The 9,626-nt window shown below is 49.1% G+C and overlaps 1 protein-coding gene and 2 long non-coding RNA genes across 3 annotated transcripts in view; 1 reads left to right on the top strand and 2 right to left on the bottom strand.

Moving 5' to 3' along the window:
- Window positions 1–241: 241 nt before the first annotated feature.
- Window positions 242–5,542, bottom strand: LOC148112126 (uncharacterized). Its single transcript, XR_015729851.1, has 2 exons — window positions 5,278–5,542; window positions 242–468 (listed from the first exon to the last, which is right to left on the bottom strand). It is a non-coding gene; the product is annotated as an uncharacterized LOC148112126 (long non-coding RNA).
- Window positions 5,543–5,904: 362 nt separating this feature from the next.
- Window positions 5,905–9,576, bottom strand: LOC117679502 (uncharacterized). Its single transcript, XR_009620672.2, has 3 exons — window positions 9,439–9,576; window positions 7,699–7,957; window positions 5,905–7,445 (listed from the first exon to the last, which is right to left on the bottom strand). It is a non-coding gene; the product is annotated as an uncharacterized LOC117679502 (long non-coding RNA).
- CACNA1H (calcium voltage-gated channel subunit alpha1 H) overlaps window positions 9,103–9,626 on the top strand; it is a 132,712-nt gene continuing 132,188 nt past the window's right edge. Inside the window, exon 1 of the mRNA XM_087878497.1 lies at window positions 9,103–9,123. The gene's annotated coding sequence lies outside the window, so the exon portion shown is untranslated. The remainder of the gene's footprint in view (window positions 9,124–9,626) is intronic.

Raw genomic sequence — 9,626 nt, 5'->3', positions numbered from 1 at the left:
CCAGTAGAAATGGCTGGTCTGGAGAGCTTCCTGGCACTCCTAGAACTGGAAGTTCTAGGACCCAAAGTGAAGGCTGCTGCTGCTGCTGCGGCTGGTTATCTCTCTTTCACACAAGCCTGTAAAGCAGGTTATTTCTCCCCTGTTCCACCACTTCCCAGCAAGCGCTTCACAGTTGGCAGTGGTGGTGGAAGAGGTTTTCCCCAGCCACTTGTGCAAAGCTGAGCTGGATATTGTGAACAGATTGATGCAGTGACTTTTATTGGTACCGTTTATCTCATCCCGCAAATTCTTACTGACCAAAAGAAACACAGACAGGAGTTCTCTCTTGCTAAAGTCAGTGTCCAGAGACAGCCATGTGCCATTCCAATACTTGTTGATCTTGGCACCAGGTAAGGTGGCTTGCTCACTTCCAGAAGTGCTGTTAAGGTAGTTCTGTCTTCATCTTGGTGTTAAATCTGCAACGGAGGCCTTTCGTGTAGAAAACAGATGAAGAAGTGCATGGTTATTGCTGTTGTTGCTAAACACACCTTTCCATCTTCCTTGGTCCATCCTTTGTTCTTCCGTTTCCCCCCCCCTTCCGTTCTTCTGCTGTTTTACCATCTTTCTCACTTGCAGAATTTACTCGTCTTCCCCTGAGATATTTGAGCTCTGCCTGGCTTCTTCTTTTAATATCTCTTCGCTCCATCCACCTGCCAAAAGCCTGCTTGGATGTATATTTACTTCTGTCTCAGAGCAATCCTAGATGCGTTCTCATTTAACCATGAGGACAAATATTAGAAGAAAAGAGACGGGGATGGAAGCTGAGGGAGGGGGAAGACGAGGTGGTATTTAAATTCCGAATTAGAACGTCGCTTCAGGCATAACCTGGGAGCGGGATTGCATATAAGTGAGAGGAAAAACAGGAAAACATTTTTGCTGCACCTTGAATAAGTACAACCTCCCCTCCTTTCTATATGAATGTTTTTGTGATTCACCAAAACTCTTCTCTCTTTTGGACATCTTGAGGATGAAGCTACAGCATCTGAAACTTAATGCCCCATTAAAGGATATTTAGATGGCAGGGAGGAGGGCTCTTAAAAGAGATCCCCTCCCTCCCTCCCTCCCTCTCTAGCATGCCGACATATTTTTAACTAGTAGGAGAGCTGCTGCAAATTGCTTCCCAGGAGACATTTCTCTTTTGGCCCAGCCATAAATAGACTTCAAAGGGTTCCTAATATCAGGATAATAGAGAGAAACAACAAAAACTCCCCACACAAGACATCCTCAACACAAGGGGGCAGAGGAGGCGGTGCCAGGGATGAAAACCCCCCAATAGGACACGCCCCTCCCCCCACTTTGACTTAAGGCATTTTCTTCCAACAATGGGGCAAGTGGCATTTCTTCTCAGGGTCCTCAGGTGGAGCAATGAGGCCCGGGGGGGAGGGAGGCTTGGGGGGGTGTAAGAAGCTGCATTTCCTAGCTGATCTTGGCACATTCACACCCACACCTGCGTTTCTGCCTTGTTTGCAGGAAACACAAACTGGGAGAATTTCTCTGTTTCTGTTAAGAGAACAGTTACAACTGAGGACTTCAACTGAGAGCAGAATTTGCATTGCTGAGCAAGATGGTTGTTAAGTGAGTTGCACCTGATTTTACGACCTTTTCTGCCACAGTCATTAAGTGAATCACTGCGTTTGTTAAGTAAATCGGGCAACTGTTAAGGAAATCCAGCTTCCTCCATTGACTTTGTCTGTGGGAAGTTGACTAGGAAAGTTGCAAATGGCAATTCAGTTCAGAATAGAGCTGGAAAGGACCTCAGAGGTCTTCTAGTCCAACCCCTGCTCCAGCAGGAGACCCTGGACCATCTCAGACAAATGGCTGTCCGATCTCCTCTTTAAAACCTCCAGTGTTGGAGCATTCACAACTTCTGGTGGCAAGCCGTTCCACTGGTTAATTGTTCTCACTGCTAGGAAGTTTCTCCTTCATTCCAGGTTCTCCTCTCCTTGACTGGTTTTCATCACCATCAACCATGCGACCTAGGGGTGCTGCAACCGTTATAAATACATGCCAGTTGCCAAGAAATTTGGATCACGTGATCATAGGGACGTAAGTGTGAGAATTGGTTGTAAGTCTCCTTTTTCAGTGCTGCCGTAACCGTGAGCGATTCTAAACGAATGGTCGTAAATCCAGGACTACCTGTATGAACCTCAAAGCAGGACAGAAATGATTTCAGCTTTTCTAATTAAGTTTCCCACTCAAAATCATGATGTTGTTGTTTAATCAGCTCAGATTCTTGGCCTGTTGTTTGGTTTTGACCACTGCCAAGGGATTCTCCACAGAAGGTGGGCTTGGCACTTTGGCCTTGAGCGCCCTTGGGGAAAGAAAGGAGGACCTTGCTGCCCTCATCCAAATGCTGCCTTGGATATTCTCAGCCTTCAAAAAGGCTCTTTCCAAACCTCTCCTCTGAATAGATTAGAATAGAATTTTTATTGGCACACAAGGAATATGTCTTGGTGCAAATGCCCTCGGTGTACGTAAAAGACAAGATACATTCGTCAAGAATCATAAGGTACAACACTTAATGATAGTCATAGGGTACAAATAAGCAAGCAAATCATATTAGGAAACAGTCAATATGAATCTTAAGGATACCAGCAACAAAGTTAGAGTCATACAGTCATAAGTGGAAGGAGTTGGGTGGTGGGAATGATGAGAAGATTAATAGTAGTGCAGACTTAGTAACTAGTTTGACAGTGTTGTGGGAATTAGTTATTAAGCAGAGTGATGGCGTTTGGGAAAAAACTGTCCTTGTGTCTAGTTGTTCTGGTGTGCAGTTCTCTATAGCCTCGTTTTGAGGGTAGGAGTTGAAACAGTTTATGTCCAGGATGTGAGGGGTCTGTATAGCCCTCTTTTTGAGTCGTGCAGTACACAGGTCCTCAATGGAAGGCAGGTTGGTAGCCATTGTTTTTTCTGCAGTTCTAATCATCCTCTGAAGTCTGGGTTTGTCTTGTTGGGTTGCAGAGCCAAACCAGACAGTTATAGAGGTGCAGATGACAGACTCAATAATTCCTCTGTGGAAGAAAAGGTCTAAGGCGAAAGAGACACCCCCCCCATGAAGACCCCCTGCTCTTCTTTCTGTTGCATGATAGGTCCATTGCCTGGCCGGAGCAACAGGAGACTGAGTCAATTTGGCAAGGGAAGGGCAACTCCAAGGCAATTGGCCCTCTCGGAAAGGCTGTGCTCTAAACCTGCAGAGGAAGCAGCACATCGAGTTCTTCATGGCCTTCTTAAAAGCCAAAGGCAGCCACTTCCCTAGCTCCTGATGGCACCAGCCGCTTGTTATCTTCTGCCAAGGCTTCCCCAGGAGAGTGCCCGAGTAGATTTCCAGCAGCAAAGTTTGCTTTGGCTCAGGCCACCCTGGCGTGGTAGGATACCCCCCACCCCAGTGGTTGGTTGCAAACCGGTTCAGACCGGTTTGCAAGAACCGGTAGTAAAACCGGTGGGAGGCTCCACCCACCGACCCCAACATCATCAGGGAGCTTCTGCGCATGTGCAGAAGCGTGCGTGCGCAGCCCCATTGCGAACTGGTAGTAAAGGTTAAGTACAACCCACCCCTGCCCCACCCCACTTCCAATTTGTCCTTGGGAGAAGAGAAAATGCCTAGAGGGAGGGAGGGAGGCAGGCGCAGTCCAGTAACCAGGCTAGGAGGCCAAAAGAAACCAGCTGAGATACTTCTGCAGTGCTTTGACTGATGCTGAAAACATATTCACTGGATTCTGTTATTAACGGGAAGGATTCTAGGATTTGGGAGGTAATAATAACTTCATTGTCATTGTATGTACTGTATATACACAGTATACCCATACAACCAAATCCACTTAACACCCAAAGACCAGGTCCAACATATATAACAATCTCCAAACACCCCCCATGAATTCCCCACCCCTAAAGCACCCAAACATCCACACAACAGACCAAGTAATGCTGTCCAACAGCTCCCTGATGGAGGCCCTTTAGTTCATTGTTGAGTGCAATTATAGCTCTGGGATAAAAACTATTCAGAAAACGTGTGGTCTGAGTTTGAATTGTTCTGTATCTTCTGCCAGAAGGCAACAACCCAAAAAGATTGTAAGCAGGATGGGAAGAGTCTCTCAGAATGTTGTGCAACTTCCTCAAACAGAGAGATTCGAAGATGTCGTCCAGGGCTGGTAACTGGAGCCCAATGATATTCTGGGCAGTTTTAATGATTCTCTGTAGAGCTTTTCTGTCCGCTACAGAGCTGCTCCCATACCATGCAAGAATGCCGCATGTCAGGACACTCTCAATGGTGCTTCGATAGTAGGACAGACTATAGGTAAGAAGTTCGATGGTGATTCCAAGGCCACTTTGTCCGAATCTCTTCTGCATTATCCAAAAGAGGAGGAATTTCTTCATGGCTTTGAAAGAGAAACATCTTCCTCACCTAGGATGAAGCTTTGCTTCTCCTGGATATACAATGCACTGAAACTATGGCTGGAAACTAATCAAGGAGAGAAGCAACCTGGAATTAAGGAGAAACTTCCTAACAGTGAGGACAATTATCCAGTGGAACTGCTTGCCACCAGAATGTGTAGGTGCTCCATCACTGGAGGTTTTTAAGAAGAGATTGGACTGCCACTTGTCTGAAATGGGATAGGATCTCCTGCTTGAGCAGGGGGCTGGACTAGAAGACCTCCAAGCTCCCTTCCAACTCTATTCTGACTTCAGTTAAAATCAGGAACATCACAACAAGCAGCTCTTTCCTCCTTGATCTTCCCGACAAGCCATTAAAAGCTAAAGAAACTTCGTTTTCCAACAGCCCAATCCCTCAATCCTCCCCCCACTTTTTTTGTTTATTTTCTTTTGCCTGAAGATCATCTAAACCCTTGAGAAAAGCAGAGCTGCATTTAAACCAGGCAGAGAATCTTCCAGGGAGATTAATCCACCCAAAGCTATATTGATTGGGTGTGCAAAGCTCACGCTGCGTCTTCTCATCTCCATGACTAACCTCACCTCCTGCTGAAGCCAGCAGCTTCCTGGCTTGATAGAAAGTCTTTCTTTCTTGTTCTGCTTCCCCCTTTCTCTCTTTGGCTAACACAAAATGGCAAGAAAGCCGTCCATTAGAAAATTAAACTCTACCAGGCCCAGCCACAAAAAGTTTTGCCACTGTCCCTCTGTACGAGTAACAACTCAAGGGGCTCTAAAATGTTCAAGCGGTTATAATATTTTGCACCGAATTTGGCCTGGGTCAGAAAAAAATCCTGATTTCTCCATGTTTACCTCCTAGAGTGGGCCCTCGGATGGTTTTTAGCAGGAGGGGCTGTTACACTTCCCAAACTTGAGTCCAATGTCACCCTTCCTTTTGGAGATTGGTGAGCCGTCGAAATTGTTGTGCATTTTTCTGAGCAATCTTGCATAAATTCAACCCATGACTGGAAACACAGCCACTGGGTTTTCCAGTAAGTTATAAAGGTTGTCTCCATTTCACCATAATGCCCTCCGAGTCGTTCTTCTGCTGTCCGCAATTAGCATCTTTGAAGGAGAGCTGAAAGTAGGATACACAAGCAAGGTGGAGAAGAGGGAGAAATCATCGCCTTTCACAGGAAGAGCAGAAGAGGAAGGGGGCTTTTTCCTGAAGAACTCCGTCCTCCATTTCTTTATGGTTTTTTCTTCCTCCCTCCTCCCCTCCTTTCCTTTTGTGCTGTGGCCAGAGATTGTCATCCCACAAACTGGAGTCGCTGCCTCAGTGTTGAACATTATCAATTGTCAAGGTTCTCTTTTCCCCGTACCTGCAAATTTTGTCTCTCAGGTAAGACATGAGAAGAGATGACAGAGAGGTTGGAACCAGTTTAGACTACAAATAAGAGCTATTTTGCACAGCTCCCTCTCTCCCTCCCTCCCTCCTTCTTTCTTTTCCTTCCCTTGCTTTCCCCTTCCTTCCTTCCTTCCTTCCTTCCTCTGTCCCCCCCCCTCCATTCCTTCCACCAGATGCAAACTAGCATTCAGTGAGAGGCAAAGTTTGGCTTCTCCACTCCTCTTCTTCTCCGAGGGAAGGTTTTATACAAACCAGGAATGCAAGCCAGGATTGGGGCCTTTTGCTGAGGAGGGTCTCCGTTGCTGCTTTGCTTCCTGCAGAAAGGCAGCCAGGACTGAAGGAGGCCCCTGGAAGGCTGCCAGGCAGCGGGCAGAGCTTTGAAGCCCTCTCGCCCCTCGCCCAGCCTCTCCTGGAATTCCCCATCAGCAACTGCAGCGAGCAGATGTTCGGGAGGCCTTGATTAAAAACTGTAAAACAAACCCTCTTGGTGCGTCTCGCACAATGGTAGTGCATTAAGCTGAGCAAGAATCAGCCAAGCATTAAATAAACCACAAAAGAGTCGCAATAAATTATGTAAATCTATTTAGGAATTTTATACGCACAGGGCGTTATTACGCTATAAATGTCAGGAACAGGAGACAGCTGAAGAGGAGGGGAGCAGGGCTTGCAAACCCCCCACCCCATCCTCCTCCTCCTCCTGTTGCAGGGGGAACCCTGGTCCAGTGGCTGCGGTGACGCCTGGGCCCCAACATGGGAATTAAGTGGGGAGAAGAGGCAGCCGGTGGGCCTCATCAGGTTGCCTTCTGCTTCTCCAAGCTCCCCTCCCCAAGGAAGCCGAGGATGGGCCTGGTGTGGAAGCCAAGGGTGCCTCTACCTCCCAGCCTTCTCTTCCCAGAAATGGGCAGCCGAAGTCCCAGAAGAGGCATCCAAGCAGGTTTGCTGGTCCCCAACACAGGTCAGGATGGAGGGCCCCGACTCTCCCCCCATTTTTCAAGAACCCATGGAGCAGGATCTCATCCTCAACTGGCTCTATTCTTTGGGGAAGGAGCCAGCATTTCTCCTGCTCATCTTGGCCCAGGCTAGGAAGATGCCTCGGAGAAGCAGGACCCCCAAGTATTGCTGGTGCCCAGAACTTGATTCACGTAACTCAGTGGCATTTGGGGTGCAGCATCAATGCAGCCCGGATTTTTTTTTGGGGGGGGCTTCCCATTTCTGTGATTGTTGGTTAAATGTGCTTTCAGAGGGATTTTTTTTTTCATTTGAAAAGAAAAATTTGCTTTTTGTAAAGGGATAAAGCAACCCGTAAGAAGATTACATTCCTGTTGAGAGAGAGAGGGAGAGACAGAGAGACACACAGAGAGATAGAGAGAGAGAAACAGAGAGAGAGACAGACAGACAGACAGACACATACACACACACACACACACACACACAGAGGGAGAGAGAATGTCCCCACTCTGATTATTTTGAAGGGTAAATATCACAGATCCTTGGTCCACATGAAAATGTTGTCTTTCAGCTGCTGTTGCACATCCCCAGGCCGGGTTTAATTAAAACTGTGTCCAAAGAGAAATGCTACCGTGGCTGCCATCGCCCTGCCAACCTCATCTGGGAGAACTTTCTGCCGAATGATCTGGAATGGATTAAGGATGGATTGTTTCTAATACCATTTCTCTCCTCATTATCCTCCCCCTTCCCTTCCTCTTCGGTTAATCTTTCTAAATAACTTGAAAGTGGCCCTCTATCTCTTTAGCTAAATGAATTCGGTCCACAGACACTCATTATTTTTTTAACATGATTTATGCAAGGGCTGTTAGCTAGATTGCACTGTGCTGGGAGCCTTCTTGGCAATTGGCAAAATCCAGACTGAAGCCGGTGAGAATTACCTGGAGAAGAGAACTGTGATTCCCTTTGCCTTCTTTCCTAGCACCTTCAAGGGGAGGTGAAGGGCTACCTTTGAGGAATGGCTCATTGCAGGGAATTTCAAGGTCAAGGTTAGAAGTCAGAGCTTTTGGAGACCCCCCCTCTCCAGAATCTTGAAACTGGTGCCTCCCAATCTGAGAGAACTGGGCCCACCGAGAATCCATGTTCCCCTGTCACAGTGAATGGAAATTTCCTCCCAGGTCTGTGGAATTTCTGGATTTCCTAAAAGTGAAAAATAATATATTTTGGAAATCTTTACCTGATTCCAAGATTTTTTCTTGGGTCCATGGAAACACAGCTTTGTTGCAAAGCTTCATCCTGACTTTCCCCATGAATTACATCACATCCCAAAATGCAGGTTGGGAAGTCCGTTGAGGGCCCTGACAACTGAAGACTTCTCTTCCTTTGCAGGGATAGAGGGAGGGAGCCTTTACCACTTGAATATCTGGCCCATCACAAACCCAGTCAGAGAGCAGCCCAAAGGGGAGAATAAAGTCAAAATGGCAGCTGGCCTGGCATGATCAAAGCTCTATTTTTGTCAGCGCATCATGTCTGTGATGCACATCAAAAAACAGGTGGATTTTGATGGCACCAAAGACCCCTCTTCTTTGCCCATACCTCCCAAAGACCCCCTGAGCAGGTCCATAAAGTAACCAAGACTCAACTCCCTGCAGAATGCAGAGGAACAGGGCATTCACTGGTAGAATTTCCTACAAGGGGCCTGGGAGCCAGGAGAGGTGGGAAAACTGCAGGAGACATTTTGACAGCTACAGCACTGCTAATCTAAAGGGTGGGGTTGGGCCCCGGTTGGACCAGCTGTTTTGCCCTCCTTTCACTGGAAAGCCCTTAAAACCTTCTACCCTTCAGAGAGGGACCCCAGGGGGGTTCCTGCTGGCTGACCTCAGCCTCCCCAAAGCAGCCCAAAAGGAAAGAAAGAAGACCAGAAGTTTTAAAATCTCTCTCCTCCCGCCTAGATCTTGTTCGGGGTGGGTGGGTGTCCCCATCCCCAGGTGACCGGTTTGCTTGAGGAGATTCCCTGAATCACCGGATCGTCCTTGTCTGCGGTTTGGGGACAGCGGGAAAGTGATCGCAAAAAACGCCGGGTGAGCGGGAAGCTCGCAGTTGGAAAGATAGAAAACGCGCCGCTCCGCCACTCCCGCAGGACCAGCTTTCTCTTGGAAACGGGGGTGGGGGTGGGCGTTTCGGCCTCTGGCGGCCCCTCCCGCGTCTCGGGCTTTCTCTCCCACCACCCACCCTGCGGTTTCCACGGGAGCGAAGCTGGAAGGGAGCGTGCGAAAGGGCCCCTCCGCCACCCCGAGCAAGCGCCCAAGGCAGCCGCGCCTTCCTTGGCTCTTCCCCGGCGGCAGCCTTTCAAGAAGTCCCCCCAGGTGCTGCTTCCCCGCGCTTGGAAGGGGTTAACCGCTTCCTTTCCCGCCGCGGCGCGGAACTTCCGAACGGGCGGCAGAGCGACCTTCAGCGCGCGCCGCCTCGGGCAGCGCCGCTTCGCGAGCGAACGAGAGGAAGAGAACAAAGGAGTGAGAGGGAGGGAGGGAAAAGCCGGGGGCGGGAGGAAGGTCTGCAGCTGTCCGGGTCAGGCAGAGGAACGGCAGAAGCCCATTTCTTGGAAAGACCCGCGCCCCTCCCCCGGCATTTCACCCCCTTTAGAAGCCCGGAGTTCGGCGCGCGCGCGTGCACATACACACCCAGCCGCCTCGCCTCGCCAAGCCAAGCCGGAGGCAGGGACGGCGCGCCCTGGCCGCCCGCCACCTCGGAGTTCATCCCGGCGGTGCGCCCCGGGTACTTTTACGCATGGCGCGCTTTCCAAAGCGCACCGGCATCACTCCGACTTGCCAGCCCGCCGCTGCTCAGCTGGGTGGGCCCTTTTCTTCTC

This window comes from Pantherophis guttatus, chromosome 14 (genome assembly GCF_059756535.1).
Source record: "Pantherophis guttatus breed Tessera chromosome 14, ASM5975653v1, whole genome shotgun sequence".
NCBI classification, from domain to species: Eukaryota; Metazoa; Chordata; class Lepidosauria; order Squamata; family Colubridae; genus Pantherophis; species Pantherophis guttatus.
The sequence above is the reverse complement of the archived record's forward strand: the minus strand, read 5'-3'. Positions and strand labels throughout refer to the sequence as shown.